Here is a 20,583-nt window from a genome sequence, read left to right on the forward strand (position 1 = left end):
TATAAACACACAGCAAACACTGAAACGTCTAAGATTCTTTTAATCACACTCTTGGACCTACCAAAATGAATAACTGCTGTTTAGTCTCATGAAAAATAAAGCTCCATAAGGATACCCTGTATGATTTTTAAAAGCCACAACTATTAAACCATGCTGGACTTTAAAAGAAGTAGGCATAATCTTGTCCCTTAATATTTAATTTCAACTTACTGTTGATACAGATATGTAAATGACTTTAACATTCATCAGCTGATGTGTTATTATAGCAAAATATCTAAACACACTTACAAGATTCTCTTTATGATGTCCAACATGTTCCAACTACAAGGCAAGTTTTCAAAAATTTTTCTTATATCCATTAAAATAAACCTTCTTGCTGTGTACATCTATATTAACTCTGCTTTTAACTTACAACTAATGACTGGAGTTTCCTTTACTCCTCCTACTTCACACATTTTAACTGGATACTACTAGAGGATCAGTCTCAGTTTAGGTCAAACAGAAATAATTAAACCTGAAGGGAGAAAAAATGGTTTCTCTTACAGGGTGAGGAAAGGTACTTTGTATTTTACAAAAAAATGTAAAATTGCTTTAGTGACTCCCTCAATAGCTGTAAGTGGGCCCCCTCAGTTATAATATATACAATATAATAATCACAGATTAATTTAAAATTTTAATGATGGGTACCAAGTATTACTCTAAAAACTTCTATATTAAGGAAGCAGGACATAAATACAGCTAGACTACATTACAACACATAGCATAATTACAGCTTATACATCGAAAGTTTTGTTACTACTACCCAAGAGATAAAAGGAAAAAGAATAGTTAAAACTACTGTTACACAGAGGGATAACTTGAAACAGGGATAACAGAGATATCAGGGAGGGATAACAGAGGCAGTTAAGTTACTCTTTCACGTTATCACTCTGTTTAACTATTTATTTTAAACACATTTTAAAAACCAGATCAGGAACAACACAAGTTTCAAAAAATTCTTCAGTATTAGAAGTAAAGTTATCATGAAGAATATGTTAAAATTCTCACAAAGGATATATTAAACTGCTTCTTATTCTATCATAACAGGGATCTTATACTTCCGTAACATTCTTAATAACTATTCAAAATTTCCAAAACTTGACAGGATTCTAAGCAAGGCATGGTAGTGAACCTTTTTTTTCCCCCAACATTACAACCAATTCTTCCTCTTTTGAAAAGTGGGCTGCACCTTCCCTCCCCGCCAGCCCCTAAACAGTATCTTGAAGCCTGAATAGAGAACTTAATGTCAACCCACTACCTCAGACTAATTACAGGTGAGTAGTGGACATCATGTATATGTTATCACATTGCAAACATTTCCCCATTCTATAATCTATGCAAAGCCTAAAACCTCACTTCAGGCTTTAGATTTTTATATAATGATTATCACCACCACCTAATGAAATGTCTTAAGTATGTGCCCCAATTTTGTAAAATAGTTAAAAAGAAAGTTTAGGATTTTCCTAGGTGAGGTACAAAGCACACATTAACAACTGCTTCACCTCAAATACAATGAGTGGTGTGCGCGCGCACACGCTAGAGAAACAGAGTATGTCTGTGTCCTTGATCTCTCAGCATACTTCACTTTGAGTTAATCAAAAATTATCAATCTGTACTACTCAAAATCTGTCCATCATTTATCATAAATATAGCTTGCTGAAAATCACAGATGTGACTCATAGAGTATCTTAAAATTAATGACTCATGAAAATGTATCAGCTGACTGATTATCTACATAAAATCTTTGTAACTGCTTGAACATGATGTGTGAACACTGATTTCCAAAACAGCAATTGTGGTCCATTTCAATAATATATTTATAGTTTCAAGATTTAGTAGTGACAAAGTTTTATAGCTTCTTTTTAAAATACAGAGCTAAATTCCAAAACTAGGCAGCAGAATTACAAAGTTAAGAACAAACACAGAAAATCACTCTAACACATATCAAAAGCTAAAAATGTCAAAGTAATTCCCAAAGACTCATATAAATTATTTTAAATTATAACAATCCTAATTTTACATTACAAACTGTTAAAGATTTTTAGTTTTTATTTTTAAAAAATGTTTTGAAATCTAAAACACTGAAAAGAAATTGTGGAAAAAGATCTGGCTGGTCTGTGTGACTCTCCTGATCAATCCGTCTCTATATCACAAGGCATGAAATATACATGATTACATTATGATATATTTTAGTTATTTTAAAAGAACAAAATATTAATTTATTCAATTACACTCTTCCAGCTAACAACTGATAGTTTGACTTGTTTAAAACAGTCATGCTAAAGTTAAATTCGGTAAGACAGAAATGTTCCAGTTTGTTAAAAGAACACTGAAATATTTGATGGTTAAATAAACTGCAGGGGCGGGGGGAGCTAACTCATTGAAGGCACTAAGATTTTATCAAACACACAGAATTAATCTTTATTGAATAGAACCATTCACAAATCAAAACTCACTGTACTCCAATACTTTAAAGCAGTGCTAATCAATTACAAACCTTTTCTAGTGCTTCAAAATTCATGTGCTTTCAATTTTACACACTGGTGGTCCTCAAGTACTGTACCGAGGCTGAGTTAAGACATTCTGTATCACAACTTTTTTTTTCAACAAATATTCATCTAGAGGGCTTTCCCCCTCCCCCCGATTCAAGAGCTGCTCACATGAAAACTGTGGTAATATTTTTATACTGTACTTCTTTGTTGAAGCAAAAGGTTAGGGGTTACCTAAATACCTCAACTGTATATATATATTTAAAAAAAAGGAAAAGGTAAGTATTCATAGAAAAAAATCCAATGGGACTATATTATTTATTTTTGCATTTCTCATGATTAATGATGCACCCGTGCATACTTGAAAATTGACGGCAAAACAGGGTAACATCTCAAATCCCTCTCCAAAGCATACAAATACCAATCTTCCATACTGTTCTAACCTTTGTTCTAGGATACTAAGATATGACAACTCTAAGTCAATAGTGAAGTCATGCAAAAGCTCATTAAATGCATTAAAACTGCAAATACTATTACCTAACAAAAATCTTTAGACATTTTTATATGAAGGATTCACCGAAACAGTCTACCTCTATAGCATCTATTAAAAATATATAAAAACATGTGACCAAATAGACAAATGCCATCAACTCAATGTGAAAAAAATCCTTCCTGCAAATACTAAAATTGTAATTATGGCAAAGCATAACTATTTTTTCTAGTCACTCACAAGTCAGACATTACTAATCAGGTGCTAGCAGATCCAATGGTAATTTAAGCAGAGACTTCTCAATAGGTTACCTTAATGTACTATTTTTTCTCCTATACCAATGAACGCTGCAACTTCCACTGAAGATAGATAAAATTCTGCCTCTCCTCACACCCCAAAAAATCATAAAACTCCCATAATAAAGATAACAATGAACTCCAATACTTGGTATTTTCTAAATAATAAAATATTCTAAGCTAACTGTCTAAAGCATGTGAAAATTCTTCATCAAATCTGAGATGTTTAATATCTTAAAACAAATCTTTAAAAGAAGTCTCACATAATGAAATTTTATGCCTTAATATAATCTCTTGCCATTTCAAAAAGATTATGAAATTCACTGGGTATATATTTTGATTAATGTGTTACGATTCAAAAAATAACAGGGAATTTCTATACCTTATTAAAAGGGAGTTTCCTTACATTTTTAACCACAGTCAACCACAAGCTTTTGTCCATTCAACAGCACATACACATGAAACAGACCATACATTCCCATACAACTGTTTTAAGACCTGTATAGCAATTCAGATTAAATGTTCTTTTATTTTATACAGTATCTTCACTTTATGTAGAATTCTTAGGAATTTCCTCCCCTTTATACTATTTATTAAGGGCATAGGACTCAAGATTTGGAACAGTGTTGAGTGGATGTAAGCAACATGTTATCAAACACTTTAGGTTTTGTTGTTACTGCTGAATAGAAAGAAGCCTAACTAAAGCAAAGTTTTTCATAAACACTAATAAACAGAAACTGCATCATTTAACATGATATAAAAAACAATCATTTTTTATATCATTTAACCTGATATAAAAAACAATCCCCAAATAAGATGAGCTGTAGAATTAAAACAGGCCTTTAAAGGCTAGTTGCTACATAAGTACTTAATACATGAAGAGAAAAAAATTGTTATTCATGCACTTCCTCTACTCTATATTCTTGTTAATACTCATAAATCCAGTATACACCCAAGGAACAAAAATCATACCAAGGGTGACTTGAGCTCTAAATAAAAGATAAATGTTTACCTTGATTAGATGATTTTCATCTTTTAAATCAACTGCCCACAAAACAAGGAAATCTCCGACATATATACATACGCAATTTCGATAATGTTTGAGATATTTAAAAATTATCATACTGATGTTAGAAAATTTACCAAGTTAACATTATTCCCAGAAATATATCTAAGATTATTTTGGCAAACAGTTTAAAGACTCTTTTATCTCTACTATTCCTATTGCCAATTCTCTTAATTATACATTAGTTACATCAGATTAGTGACATTTCTAAAAAGGTATATCTAAATATCCTATGTAAGGCAAATAATTTTTACCACAAAGTCAAATAAGGTAATTTTATTTTACATTTCAGTTACATTGATTTTTTACATCAATGATGTCTACCAGAATCATTATATACCACCAACTATAAACATATATTTACATAATAGACTAAGTTCTTGAGTTAAAACTCAAGAACTTAAATACACATTTGTAGGTTCCCCTAAATTACATGAACCATACCATTATTTACATATTCCTTATAGTCATGTATCTTACACCTACATCTATTTTGTGCTTCAGGAAAAGCAAAAAAAAAAAAAAAGACAAAGTTAAATGCTAGCCAAATCACAATAACAATCATCAATAAGGTTTGAATACATATATATGCAGTCTTTCTTTAGAAATATCAGAATAATAACGTGATATTCCACAGAACTTCACATGAACACGATGTATTTTTACACAGAAACAAAATACGTGTCATATATGTTCAACTTAAATTTCTTCTGGCTATGTTTGTCTTAACATTTTTATACATGGCATATACACATGCATGAGTGTGAATGCATTCACACCAATGACTACAGAACTTGTAATAATGATTATAAACCAGGAAAAAAATTGTAAATTATGTAACTGAGGTACTATAGTTCTGTCATGAAATATAATCAAAATTTTTTTGCATGTAAGTTAACAAATGTCAATCTATAAAACCAGTAACAGGGATTAGGCATCTACTAGGAATTTCAAGACTAAAATAATCAATCTTGTAAAATCCAAAGATGTTATTTTCCAGTTATAAACTTAAGTACCAATAATTAAAAACTGATATCAGTTAAACAAAGTATTAGAGTTTATAAGGGCAAATATGAATGGAATTAATTTGCTAATAGATTCCTATTTATAAATATTATCTCAAAGAACAACTCTGGCTTGAAGCTAAACAGGTATATTTTCTCATTGACCATGTAACCTGGGTAAACAATTTAAGCATTGAATTTCTAATTTTTCTATGATAATTGCTAGAATTAACTTTCTTTTTAAATTTCTGTACTGAACTTCCCAGTTTAAGACTTCAAATTCCCAATATAATTTTAAGTGAAAAGATATAATTCTACTAAATGATTACAAATTATTTAAATGTATCTAAACAATGTGAATTTACTTTGAAGCTTAAAAGAAAGGATCATGACATTTATTTTACTATGTAATATGGTATTACATTTTACAACATGTCAACCTACTGCTGTATCACTATAACGATCCTAGAAAATCCATGTGTATCAAAAAGGTACACAGTATGGATTCTCTTCAATCAATTACAATTTTATTATAAGATACTTTAACGCAAACACAGCTCATTAAAATACATTTTTTTAGATAAAAGTAAATTCTCATTTTATTTCATAAACTGTCAGATTACAGATATCTGTAACAACTGTACAGGATCACAGAAAGGAAACTTCTTTATGCTAACAATCCACATTATATCAATCACTGTGTTTTCCATAAAGCTGACACCTGTGAAAGTACATAAGCATTTCATACTAAGAACCTAACACCCAATTCAAAAATATTAAGACATCATGAAGTAATCTATGAGAAAACTCCCATCAAGACAACAGCATCTTAACATTAGGCAGGATAAATGGTTACAAAAGATAATCTAATAAGATTAATTTTTTTACCTCTCATGAAATCTGTAAAGCATTTCGGTAATTCAGCTTTTGACAAAATGCAGAAAAACTTGCTACTGTTCTTATAAGAGTCAATGCAAAAATGAAATATTTAAGAAGATAATGCCTATGGAGATACTACTTACAAAGACAATGTGCTACAGTGCATTTCTAAAGAAATGGAAATATACAAGTCAATGTACTCCAACTTTTGATCATTAATCCAACCTCCTTTCCATAGAAGAAACTCCTTTTCACGTATTATAAACTCCAGTGTCCACCCAGAATTCTTATATTCTCCCAGTTTTCAAAACCAAATACATATACATTCTTTCTCTCTCTGTAATTTAGAAGGAAAACTTAACATTTTAAAAACTTTTTACCACTAGTAACCACTTCATTTTAAAAGTGTTAGCTAGATAAGGACAATGAGTACTGTCAGGAAAGCTTTATTCTTGATTATGTAGTAAAGATTTAACAATATCCCTCTCTTATAACACGCATAAGCATATTGCAGAATATTTTTGTACACCAATAGGACTAGAGAAAACACATAAAGTGATCTGTTTTTAACATTATCACTCACAAGTACCCAGGAAGAAAATTTAGAGCCATGTGCTGATTATTAGGCTTATTTTTATTTTCATAAATATTCTGGTCCTATCAAGACACAAGACACACTAAAATCAGAATCTATCAAGATACACTTAAATATTTTTTAAAACATCAAAATACTTGGCTTAAATTGCTAAATTATTTAATTATTAAATGGTTAAACCACTCTATATATGTAAAATAAATTTTTACTCAGACGTATTCAAACAATTTTCTTGACTATAAAATTAAATCCTGTGCTCCAAGAAATACTGTAACACAGTATTTTTAATAAAGTATTTACTTACAAAGTAAATATATATTAGATGTACAAAAAGATAGGAAGTGATTTTCTATAATATAACTTCATTAATAATACATGTAACTCAAATTTTCTACCTCTGTTTTAAACTTTCTTCATTCAAATACATGGTCAATTCACTGAATTTTTTTGATCAAGAAACATCTTAAATGCTGTTTTAAAGGAAACTTTAATAAAAATGGCCTTACTCATTATTATAAACTGGCATAAAAATATTTTTTGAAACTTGCTGTGAAAACAGTGTGATCTGAAAACTTACATACTTAAAACTTATGACATGAACACAAAAAACGCAAGCAAATGCATAAAACTACGTAGCAACAATAATATAGCGAGAAGCCAACCCCGAACATAGGAGATATACATATGCTTTTTAAAATAAAAGCTCAAATTAAAGCTTGCCTTTTGAACTGCCCATATGAACAGAACAACATGCCAATGACTTACAGAATTTTTTTCTAAACTGGCAAGACTAAAAAGAATCACATCCAATCCCTATTTTGCAATTATAATGTGTGATACTTTCTTTAACCATAAGACTGTCATTTATTCTAAATTTGCTGGAAAAGCTTGCCATTGCATTTTTCCTGTACGTACCTCTTCCTTATCAATTATGGTGTATCTCCAGCATTCGAAGAAAAAAAAGCTCCAAAACTTTAACTGCATTTAAAATATATAATTAAATCAATATATACAAGGGTTACTCTAAAAATACTCATTTCTAGAAGGCCAGAAAATCTTATTTTTTTAAGCTGATGCATCTACACATAGAAAGCAACTTTTAGTAAGTTCTTTTGCTACGCCATAATGATCTGCTCCAGAAACTCAAGGGTACCTAAAACAACGGACTACCTGTTCTAGCCATGCTTAGGAATGTGTCCAAATCATTTTTATTGATTTAACCTTTATTGGAATGCTACATATCCTCAGAGCAAAACATTTTGAATGTATTTATAATATGATACACTTCTAGAAGCCATGAAAAAGAAAGCTAAAAACAAATCTAAGACGCCCCTCCACCGTTGGTTGTTATGTTTATTTTTGTTTATTTGAAACAAATATTAAATACATATTAAATAATTCTTTTTGCGAAAACTCACTTTGGTACTACTGTAAGTAGAAATAAGATTTTATTTTTTTAGAGAAAAAGTATATTTAAGTAAATTCTAACTTTAAGAAACAAAACTCCTGACTTGACAATGATGTTACACCTATAAATTTTAAAGGATTCTAAATGCTTCTTTCATACTCTAATTACACATTAATCACGGAACCTATAAACAAATCAAACTTAAACTTACAGAATTTAGTCTTTATTGAATAAACAAGTTGTACTCTAGTTTTCATCCTCAGAGTTTACAGATAAAGTTCTGTGTAGCCTATCTTTCTAGCTTTCTGTAAGTGGTACTTCACAAATGGTTTCAACAGCTAATGCCTGTATTAGGTATGTTTGCCAAATAATTCACAATATTATGCTTCCTCACATTATGGTTCAGCATTTGCTAACTTAAACATCACCTCTAAAGAAGTTATACTTTCACTGCAGATTGTTCTCTCAAAAAAGGCAAACAACTTTTGAGCATTTCCAGATGTAGCTCTCATAAAAAAAAAAATTATAGGCAACTTCTCAAGAAATTCTAAAATTAGTAATAAAAATACAATAAAACTGGTATCATTTCTGATTACTTCAAGTGATCACATATAAGCTTATATAAAAAGCTGATGGTACTATATTTTGAATTAAGAAAGTTTGACAGCTACAAGAGCACTGATTTCAGGTAGCTGCCAGTAGGTAAAACAACCAAGTGTATTTCAGTTCAGACAAGATTCTGCTGAACTGGGAAGCTCTGAGGGTTACTGACCATGTGATAAAAATAATAATGCTATCTTTCTCAAATAGTTAATTTATTTTTATACTGGGCGATATAAATTTGGGTTCAGCTATACTATTTCGTTTTGTCATCAATTTTTTTACAAAACATCCAAGTATGCATGAGATTATGCTAAACTAAAATAAAAATAATTTATATGCAGCCTATTTCTCTGGATGAGACAAGGGAGGCATCCAGGGCACAAAATTTAAGGAGGTACTCACTCTTGCACAGTCCTCAAAGAGACAGCCTCCTTAAATTTTGTGCCCTAGGCACTTTGCTTGCCTCATACAAATTCTAGTCCTGAGCTGAAGACACATAAGTATAAACTATTTATACTCATGTGAGTATAAAATGACATGTAATAAGCAGGGTGACATAAAACATAGAAATAAGGTAATATAAGAAGAAAAATTAAAAATAAGAATATTTACATTAAAGAAGACATACTTGCCATAAATATCTTGCAAAGTAAGATAGTTATGGCCTTATTGCTTGACTATAAGGCTAAGTAATCTTATTACTTGACTATAAGGCTTTAAGAAAAAAGGGATTGAAAGAGTATTCCATTAAAGAATTCACTAGCCTATACAAGACTTCTTATGTTACAGTGGTATCCAAATCTGGCTGATCAACAGAATTACCTGGGGAGTAAGTCTTGGGGAAGAGCAGCTTGTGGAGAGAAAGCCTTCAGAACTTTTTTAAAACCAAACTCCCTAGATAAATTAGCCAAGATTGTGAGCCAATAGATAGCCAACTTTTAATACTCCTAGAAATAAGCTAAAGACAAAATGCATATCCAAAATATATTAATTCCAAATTGTGTCCCCAATAAACATTTGTAAAGCTTGTTCACAAGAAAAAATTAGTTCCTTTCTTTCCTTCCTTTTCTTCCAACAGAGGTGATAGTCAATGGTTATGTGTTTAACCAGTAATATTAATAAGAAAAATAAAGTTGTGTTTAACAAGCTATATTAATAAGGAAAATAAGAAGTACAGAGGATTCCATAAGATGACTATAGCCAAAAACATTAATATTCTTATTTTTCTATTAGGTTCAAATAGCTATTCTAAGTACATAATTAATCTAATCCAAAACTTTATTTTAAATGTTATTTGTTTTAAATTATTTAAAATTTATTAAAGTTTTAATTTAATTAGACAACATATTTTGAAAAATCAATGTACCTAACATAGTCTATAATTTTTATAGAGTATACCTTAATTGAAACTGTACTTTGTTAGCTTTCATTGTCGAGCGTTTACTGTACCAGGTACTATGCTAAGCCATTTATAAACATTATTTCCTTTAATTCTTACAACTCCCTTATATGAGACATGTATCATAATTATTTACAGATGAGGAAGCTGAGAATGAGGTAAAGGAACTTGCTCAAGGTTACAGAGTTGAAGAGATGGGATTCCAACCCAAGCCTTTTAACTCTTAATTACCACTTTACAGTGTTATACATGATCTAAATGAAGTTACTTCCTAGTCCTCAATCAATTTCATCTGTAAAGGTGTTAGTTCTCAGAAACATAATTATTCTAAAGTTATTAAACCGATAAAATACAAACAAGAAGATAATCCTGGAGTCTTCAAATTACCCTGCCACATATCTTTAAGAAATACTAATCTGACAGAACCAGAGATTAAGAAAAAATAAAAGTATATCAAGGAATAAGATTAAGGTGAGGTTTGTTTAGCCCCCTTCCCCCTCAAGACAAGGTCTCACTCTGTCACCCAGGCTAGAGTGCACTGGCATGATCACAGCTCACTGCAACTTTGACCTCCTGAGCTCAAGGGATCTTCCCGACTCAGCATCCCAGGTAGCTTGGACTACAGGCACGCACCACCACGCCCAGATAATTTTGTAATTTTTTGTAGAGACAGGTTTTTGCCATGTTGCCCAGGCTGGTCTCAAACTACTGGGCTCAAGCGATCCTCCCACCTCAGTCTCCCAAAGTGCTGAGATTATAAGCATAAGCCACCGCACCTGGCCTTTAGGTCGAGTTTGATCAGAAAAAAAAAGTTTCAAGGAATTAGATAATTCTTAATCATTATAATTAATAGTCTTAATGTCCACAATACACATATATACTCTATGTGATATAAAAATATAATTTAGGGGTAAAAAATTAAACACTTAAACACCAAGAATGTATAATCCTCATAAAATTAAAATAATCATGTATCATAAATATGATTATAATCATAGGCTTTGGTGTCAGATCTGGAATCAAATCCTACTTCCTATATTTATCTGTAGCATTCCTTATACTATGGTCTCATAGCCCCATTTACAAAGACCTATACCCCTACACATATGCTAAGTGATCCAGACAACCTTTATTTCTAAGCTTTAACTTCTAATTATAATTTCTTAAATTCTAATTCATTTGATATTCACAAAAATCCACTAATAAGTGTACTTTTTCCTGTGCCTACCAAAAAAATACTGCACAAGATTCTAAGAAGTAAATCCTTGACATGTACTATTCACCCCAATTTTAACCACAATTATCCACATTATTACTCAAAACAAAAAGTTCTCAAACAAGCCACAAAAGTGCTCCGCTTTTTTCTCTGGCAGAGGGTAGGAATAAAGCTATGAGATTATATTTTTCAGTCTATATGGTTTTGAGAAAAAATGCTGATTAGAAACCATAGGTTATGATATGATACATGAGATATTTTGCAAAGATAAAGCACTAAGGAAAAGAGAAAAGCTGTTTGGGGATCTATGAATCTCAACAGACTTCTCCAATCATTCTGCACCTATATTTAACTTGATAGGTAATATTTTAATGAGCAAACTAACAACTTTTAAAAGCTACATGAGGTAGGATCACACTAATATTAAATAAATACATATGCAAGTATAAAGTCATAACTACATTTTAAAAGGAAAACACAAATTTTCATATTATTTTTCATTAGAAACATCCACTGAAAAAGGTTAAAAGTGAGTTTGTCTCGGCAACTTCATAAAGAGTACAATGGCATAAGACTCGAGGAAACAAAAAGAAAGGAATGAAATGGCAAAATGTATACACATGAAAATAACTACGGAATAACAGATAGTTAAAAGTCCTCAGCAGTAGCAATATTATTACAAGTTCTCAGATTCTGGTACCCTATCTGGCAATGAAGGCAAGAAGTTAGAAAAAGATGTGGTTACAAATTAAAAATGACACACTAAGATAATTCATCGCTTTTAGTTTAAACCCTACAATTATTCACACTTATTTCATCAGAAGCCACTAAAAAGATGTATGAAGATAGACAAAAGGTTCTGTGTACAGCCAGAACAGTCAACCAAAACAGCAGAGAATAAATTCACAAATAACATGGTGATTTAGTAGTAATTAACCTAGCATTAAAAAAAAACGGAGACTGGACTGAAAAATATGGGCAAGTTGAAGAGATATTACAAAGAAACTAACAGAAGAATTTGGCAGCAGTTATGGAAGAGGCAAAGAATAAGGAAAATGAGACTGCCACTTAGGACAGAATGGTTGATGGTGCCAATGATCATGAGGAAAATAGGAAAGGGTTTTTATTATAAATAGAATGAGGTCTCTTTGTCACTACAGTTGTGCCTAGTGAAAAAAAAAATAGAATACTAAGTTATATATAACACAATCTCAATTTTTTTTTTTGAGACAGTGTGTCGCTCTGTCGCCAGGCTGGAGTGCAGTGGCACAATCTCAGCTCACTGCAACCTCCGCCTCCTGGGTTCAAGCAATTCTCCTGCCTCAGCCTCCCGAGTAGCTAGGACTACAGGTGCGCACCACCACGCCCAGCTAATTTTGTATTTTTAGTAGAGATGGAGTTTCAACATGTTGGCCAGGATGGTCTCGATCTTCTGACCTCGTAATCCACCCGCCTTGGCCTCCCAAAGTGCTGGGATTACACGCATAAGCCACGACACCCAGCCCTACAATCTCGATTTTTAAAAATAATATGAGAGTGCCTCTATATCAGAGGAACTCAAAACAGTCATAATATAAGGTTTACACAGTAGCAGGATTTTGGAAGCCTTTTTTTTTATTTGCCAATATTTTTCAATTAAAAACCATCAATACATAAAATTTCAAAAATTTAGTTAATAGTTTGCGTTAATGTTTTAAAAGCTTATTTTTCCTGAACCCATACAAAAAAATACATATGAAGAACAATGTTTTTAATTTTTCATGCTCAAGTTGTAAGAAACAGAACAAAGTCCTCCAATTACAAGATATTTGTAAATCGAAAAAGTATTCTCATGAAAACCATAGAATGTCATGGAAACACAAGGACAGCAGGGGTTTTGGTGTTAAGTTTAAATTCCAGTTATAGCGCCTAGTATATAACCCTGAGCAACCAACATTTAAGCTCCCTGTATCTCAATTTCCTCATCTGTAAAAATATTACCACCTACCTTGAAAGTTTCCAGTTAAATAAAATGTGAAGTGTCTACACTGATCTGACAAAAGCATTACAATTATTAAATATAATCAACTTTCCAAACCTTAAATCATCTTAAGTCTAAACTCATACTCATAGTGTGGCTCCACAAAACAGCAGAATCAGCATGACCTGAAAGCTTGTTAAAAATGCAGAATCTCAGCCGGGTGCGGTGGCTCACACCTGTAATCCCAGCACTTTGGGAGGCCAAGGCGGGCGGACCAAGAAGATCAAGACCATCCCGGCCAACATGGTGAAACCCCTTCTCTACTAAAGGTCCCTAAAGTTGTTCACTTGATCTGTTTCAGAGTTCTAATACTGAGTGAAGAGCACCTGGTAGTTTACTCTTTATTCTTAATTCTGAAGGACTCGAGAGACTAACAGAGATCATCTAATCTATAATAATTGCACCTCCAAAAGGCAGCTTTTCAAACCTGAATAGAATTTTCACATTCATACACCCCTCAGTTTACCCACAATGACTGATTAACAGAGAAGGTCCTATGTACATAACTCTCTCTTGTAAAAAATGCCTTCAATAATTTGAGACATTCTGCAAATTATTAAGTTGCATAACAGTACAAACTAGCTACTAGTCTGTATTTCTTCATGTTGTCAATGATGTCTCACCACAACCTTGTGAAAAGCCTTGATGAAGTTTAAAAATGGTGTCTCTGTCCCATGTTCCTGAGACAGCTATCTAGTAGCTCTGATGTAACACAGAAGTTTGTGAGGCATGACTACTGCTGAGGAAAACCATTTGGCTCCAACTACTCACCTTCTAGGTGCTTAAAATCACGCTTTTAATAACCCATATTAGAATCTTAGCCATCAAAGACCTCCACCTGACAGGTCTACAGGCTTTCATTTTATAACCAGTTGCCCTTGATATTCTATACTAGTTGTTTACTGGTAAAATATTTTACAATCACAGGTGCCTATTCCTGTCTTTTTTCCTCTCCATGACTACTAATTGAATAAAACAGAAAATATGAGAGACAATTGTATATATGAAAAATTGTCAAACTAAAGAGCAATCCAAATTCCTTTTATTCGGAGAGATAAAAGTTGATATGAAGTGGATATGACAAAGAGAAAGAACATCCACTAAATACTTAGTAGTATACAAAGAGTTAGACCATGACAAAGTTCCTAGAAGTTTAGCTCCTCTGCAGGGGTTTCTTAGACTACTTGAACCAGAATTTTCAATCTTATTTCTTATACAGTTGGGAACCACTTCATTTATACTTGGCCTAAACTTCCCCTTGTCTGTATACTTATTTTTGCTCTCCACCCTTAAAACTGACTTGCCCTTAGCTATAAACAATGTACTTTGTTGCCCATTCATGCAGTGCTTTATTGTTTTCATTCTCTGACGGTTTTTTTTTCATTCATGTCCAAATGAGCACTGCCTTAGATTCTAAATATCCAGTGGAGAGCCCATATATGTACATTTTCCTTTGAACGTCTAGAATAGTAACATTATCAATTAAGTACTTAACTGCTTTACAATATGCACAACAAAAACTATTAAGAGGCCACAAAAAGCTATGCCTACCACAAATTTAAAACCCATTAAAAATCAGGAATGTCAAAAGCATGTTAACTTTTTGGGTAAAGTGTATAAACTAGCTCTTCATGGTTGGCTAGGAAAGCTTAGAGAAAAAAAATCCTAAATATGAAAGGTGAGTCTGCCTTTAAGACAAAAGAGAAATATACTTGGTGGACCTAAAAAAGAAGGCCACTTCAGAAGTTAAAAATGCAATAAGCCAAGATTCAGACTATGACACGGGAGACGGTAAAACTAATGGTACAGAATTTTTAAATCCCTGAAGTTTAAGGGACTCTTTACAAGCAGGATAGTTTAGTAGTTGCCATGGACTATGCTCTGAAGCCAGGCTTCATTCTGGTGAGTTTAGAAATCTGTTTCACCTAGCTGAATCAGAATTTAGCAAACTGATTTATGTAACAAAAAGGCTGTACATTAAAACGTTCCTCATGGGATGAAACAGAGGAGAAACTACCCACTCATCTGCGCTGCCTCACATGGATGTTTTGAGATTTAAATGAGATATTAATACAAGATGTCAGAATACTTATAAAAATCTTTGACACTTTATAAAAATATCAAAGATAAGCTATTACAATTTAGTATTATAAATAAATCAAACTTTTGTTCACTTGATTGTTAAAGACTGTAAAATGTCATGCTCAAATGACATGTTTTCCTATTTGCTATGAAGTTGACAGTAAAACTTTTGCCCCATCTCAGCAACCAGAGGGACTTTATTATATGCATCTCTGCAGACTTTTACCTTCTAGATTAATTTTGTATCTCTATTCCTTTCAGGCTTCATCTCAATTTCCATTTTTTAATCCTTTAGTATTATAAATAATTATGATAGACTCCTCAACCAGGATACAAATGATAAACCAACGCTCAAACCTGCAGCTTAATGGCATGATCAGCTTGCTAGTCCTCTAAGATAGAAACCTTGGAATCATTTTTGGTAACTAATTCTCTAATCTCATAAATCCCCAAGACCTAACAATCTAACCTATGCAATATCACTTACACTTGCTTGCTATTCTTCACTCCCATTCCCTCTTACATGGACTACTACAACAGGTCTTTCCACAGCCAACTCATTTTACATGATGCATTATCAATTCTTCTTAATGAGTATCAATGCACACCGTACCTTTATCTTTCAAACATTTTTCAAAGGTTTCCAATTGTCTTTGAAAAAGACTTAACTCCTCAGTCTGCCAAAGCTTGCCACATTTTGATACTAATCATGTTTTATCTGTATTTTCTATGACCCAGTTTCTCTCTAGACACAGTAAGCTATTTGCTCCAAATGCCTCATCCCTGCCTCTGTGTCTTTGATCATGCTGTCTCCCGTACTTGCAATATTCCCTACCTATCCTCACTGTCACCCTACCTACAAATCTCTACAGGGCTAAATATTGCCTATCCTTGAAGAAAAATCTCAAACGACACTATTTTCACTGGCTTTCATCCTCCAAATTGAAAACTCTCTGATCCACCTCCATATTCCTATAGTAGCATATCTGTAACTCTTTTCACATACTTACCTGCATCTACCACCTGTCATTCTCTCAGTTTCTATGTGTGTAAGATTCTCACTCTACTTATACATATATGTAAATATATATAATTCTACTAGACAGGTGATACTGAAGTTTTTAAACTGCAAAATCCATTGTTCATAGGAAATGCTATGAGAAAGCCCAATAAATAAAATAGATTTTTAAAGGAGTCTACGGGGTTGAAACGAAGAAGGGTGAGAGGGTAGCTAGAACCTCGCATGCCCTCCTGAGCAGCCCCACAGGCAACTTCATTAAGCACAGAGATACAATACAGTACACTAAACTACACACTCTCTTGGTAGCACAGATACACAAGAATTCCCTCTCTCCCACTCTTACTTTCTTTTCACATCATCTAGCCAAATGCCTGGCATATAATAGGAATTCAATAAACATTTCTTTTTTTTTTTTTTTCTTGAGATAGGGTCTCACTCTATTGCCCAGGCCAAAGTGCAGTGGTACGATCTCGGCTCACTGCAACCTCCACCTCCCGGGTTCAAGCAATTCTCTTGCCTCTGCCTGACTACTGGGATTACAGGTGCAGGCCACCATGCCTGGCTAATTTTTGTATTTTTTTAGTAGAGACCCAGTTTCACCATGTTGGTCAGGCTGGTCTCAAACTTGACCTCAGGTGATTCGCCCACCTTGGCCCCCCAAAGTGCTAGGATTATAGGCGTGAGCCATCGCGCCGGGCCTCAATAAACATTTCTTAAATGAATTAATCAATCAGTAGGTGGAAGTGGATGGACAAATAAACAAGTGCCTAAACAAAAAGTAGGAGGACTTAGCAAAGGGACGTGGTAACAGCTAAAGAAATACTATATAAGAAAAGAAAATGCCTTAAAAATAACTTATATGGCTGAAAAGAGAGGTGGTACTTTATATAATTAAAAATTGAACACATTTTAAATAAAAATACCCCACAAATATGTGTGACTTTACTATCAAAGAAAGAAGCTAAGACTAAAGAATTATTTACATGTATCATATTAAGATAAGTGAAATAATGGGATATCTGGCTAACATCTAAATTTAATTTATATTCAACACCTTAGAATTAAGAGATATAGTAAATTAAACTACAGTGAATAATTAAATTTCTTTAAAATGAATTCGATTTCACTGATATATATATGACTGTTAGGGAACAGTGTTCTGATTTTAAGATGTATTTCCTTCTTTCTCAAGTTACAAATGTAAAGTTCTGCAATTGTATTTAAAATCTTCTGGTGGTAGATGTGCACAAAAGAAATACCTCAACATAAATCACTATGGCACATAATGAACCCAAAAGGAATATCCATGTATCATTATAGGCAAGATGTTAAGTTTGAGAAAAACAAAATCTGACCTTTAATATATTTTTTAAACTGGTTAATAAACATAAATGCAGCAAGGCTTACATTCCATATATTTTTAAACTCCCCAGCATTCTTGGGGTCTGTCTGCAAAAGCAAGGGAATATGCACATGACAGAGAAAAAAATTTTAAATAAAAGAAACATAATCCTGTGAGATTATTCCCTTTAAATAGAAGAGTGAAATCCAAATACTTTATTTTTCTACATCCAAAAAAGAACTTCACAATTCTTTTTTTTAAAAAAAAAGACGCATATTTCATTAAAACACTGTTTGTCTATTTATCAGAGAATAATTCTGTATTCACATTGTAATTACTATTTTTAAAAAATACTACATGCCTACTGAAATAATGAAACAGAATGTCAGTATGGTTACCTGCGAATGAAAAAATTATTTCCCTCTTTGGTTCTAGAGATTCCAAAATCTCAAACAAATGCATTACTTTTACAATCAGAGAAAGTTTAAAGTTATATAAATAGGTATGTATGCATGTGTACACATGTGTGGATATGTGGATATGTGTATGTATCCCTCTAAATGGCCTGCTTATATCTAGCTTATAGTTTTTACATTAAAAGCAGCACCTTTCTCATTTCCATAGAAATGAGAAAAAAGGGGTATACTTACATTATTTAATAATTAAGAAAATAAGTTTAAATCTAATATAACATAGCAGTTAAAAGTCTGACTCTGGAGTCAGAAAGACCAAATCTAATCCCAGTTCTACCACTGAATAGCTGGATGACTCTGGAAAGCTATTTAATTTCTATTAAAGAAATTCTAAATTCTAAAAAAAAATTCTCTACCATTAGTTTTATCGTCTCCTCATTTTCTTAATCTAAAATTTGGCAATAGCCAGGCACGGTGGCTCACGCCTGTAATCCAAGCACTTTGGGAGGCCGAGGTAGAAGGCTCACTTGAGGTCTAGAGTTCGAGACCAGACTGACCAACACAGTGAAACCCCGTCTCTACTAAAAATACAAAAAAAAAAAAAAGTTATCCAGGTATGGTGGCGCATGCCTGTAGTCCCAGCTACTCAGGAGGCTGAGGCAGGAGAATCACTTGAATCCGGGAGGTGGAGGTTGCAGTGAGCCAAGATCCCACCACTGCACTCCAGCCTGGGTGACAAAGTAAAACTCCAACTCAAAAAAAAAAAAAAAAATTGGCAATAATATCGTTCAACTAACAAGGCATTAAATGAAATAATATATAGGAAGATGTTAGTGCACATTACCTATTTAGTGATGGAAGTGATATTTCCTCTTCCCACAACTCTGTGTAACCAAAATTCCTATCGATCCTTCATGTTTCAGCTTAAATGAACTCTCTTTGAGAGGCTTTAGTTCCCCCATTACACTATCTCACAGTATCCTGTACATTTTCCTTCAGAGTCCTTATCACAATTTATAATTATTTATTTCCACAAATGTATACACAGTTCATGGCACACCACATGTACTTAGTAAATGTTGAATAAATGAATTTATGAGTGGAAAGAGGTTTATAATCTTTCCACTGGTATCATTAAATTCTGTCTCTACATAAATCAGTGGGATCCTGATTATAAATGTTACTGCCTGTAATACAAATGGGGTATTTAAATTTCAATTTAGTTCTTCTAGGGACAACTACACTAGAGGGGGAAAAAAGAATATCGCTAGTATTTCAGTCTACTTCTACATATTTAAAGTCACAATTATGGAATCACAATAATTCTCTATATTTTGTCCCACAATCTTCCATTTAATGAGTCCACTAAAATAAGGATTAAGAAAAATGTGGGTTCTTTCTTGGCTTTCAGTTTACCTGCTGAGTTTTCTTTAAGTCACCATCTGCTACGACTATGATTAAATTAGCTAATTATTGATAAATCGGGGCACTATAAGATGACATTATATAAAAGCACTAGTTTTCCAAGTATGGTCTCTGGATCACCAACATCAACATCACCTGGGAATTTATTTGAAAGGCAAATTGCTGAGTTCACCCTTGATTTATTCAATCAGAAAGGCTGGAGGTGAGACCCAGCAGTTTAATGGTTCAGCAAGGCTCTCAGGTGATTCTAATGCACACTAAGGTTTGGGAACCATTGCACTGGAAGATTCATTTTTTTAAGTCATAGGTTGTTTCACTGGTTTTCATCAATTTGCTGCTCTTTATATTTCATCATTAAAATTATATTATTTCAATATAGTCTCTAAAATACTCTGAAGTCTGACAAACAGGTCATCTGTCAGAATATAAGAAAGGCAACCAAACAATGATTGCTTAACATACAATTCCATCCACTGCATAATCAGTTCATGTTGTCAATGTTCTCTTTTATTCAAAATTAATTCCTTTTACATCTCCTTTTAAATAAAAAGATCTTTGCTTCAGAAAAACTAATTTCAAGTAAAATTGGGAAGTGACTCAAATAAGCAATTACTGTTTTCAAAGGTTTTATTAGTCACAGGAAAAAAAATTACTAGAGCCAAAAATATAAAGTAGTATTGCCACTATATGTAAAGATACATACAATTAAGTCTAAAGTTTTTATACACAAAACTGTAAACTGCAAGAATACAGTTTACTACAAAAACAAAAGTATTTCTGAGAAATGAGAAATAAA

General features: G+C 32.6%; 2 protein-coding genes across 24 annotated transcripts in view; one reads left to right on the forward strand and one right to left on the reverse strand.

Moving 5' to 3' along the window:
* The window catches only part of SUPT3H (SPT3 homolog, SAGA and STAGA complex component), a 557,558-nt gene that overhangs the window by 507,045 nt on the left and 29,930 nt on the right, over positions 1-20,583 (reverse strand). The gene's annotated exons all lie outside the window — the stretch shown is intronic.
* RUNX2 (RUNX family transcription factor 2) overlaps positions 1-20,583 on the forward strand; it is a 223,234-nt gene that overhangs the window by 1,309 nt on the left and 201,342 nt on the right. The gene's annotated exons all lie outside the window — the stretch shown is intronic.

This window comes from Pan troglodytes, chromosome 5 (genome assembly GCF_028858775.2).
Source record: "Pan troglodytes isolate AG18354 chromosome 5, NHGRI_mPanTro3-v2.0_pri, whole genome shotgun sequence".
Classification (NCBI taxonomy): Eukaryota; Metazoa; Chordata; class Mammalia; order Primates; family Hominidae; genus Pan; species Pan troglodytes.